Genomic DNA, 319 nt, shown 5'->3' with positions numbered 1-319 from the left:
GGCTGGCTCCGCAGACGGCTTAGGTGGAGGGATGAGGGGCGGGGCCTGGGCGGGGAAACCGGGGCCCGGGTAACCCAGTAGTGCTCGTGCTCGAGCCCAGTAGTGGACCGCCCCAAAGGCCGCCTCTCCCGGGGAAGTAAAGGTGAGGGGAAAGGGAGTGCAGGCATTATGGGAAACTCCGAGAATTGCTAAGGCAACTCATCCTTCCCCATCCTAAACCAAAGCAGAGACTGTTCTCTCCTTTCCTGGGGGGGCTACCTTGTAGGGCAAGCAAGAGGGGGACAAGGAGAAGGCTTAGGAAAACGATGGCTGACTAAAG

General features: G+C 59.9%; 1 protein-coding gene across 1 annotated transcript in view; it reads left to right on the top strand.

Annotated features, from left to right (window-relative positions):
• CDON (cell adhesion associated, oncogene regulated) overlaps positions 1-319 on the top strand; it is a 99,182-nt gene that overhangs the window by 239 nt on the left and 98,624 nt on the right. The window lies entirely within an intron of this gene.

This window comes from Bison bison, unplaced genomic scaffold (assembly GCF_000754665.1).
Source record: "Bison bison bison isolate TAMUID 2011002044 unplaced genomic scaffold, Bison_UMD1.0 scf7180017864506, whole genome shotgun sequence".
Lineage (NCBI taxonomy): Eukaryota > Metazoa > Chordata > Mammalia > Artiodactyla > Bovidae > Bison > Bison bison.
The sequence above is the reverse complement of the archived record's forward strand: the minus strand, read 5'-3'. Positions and strand labels throughout refer to the sequence as shown.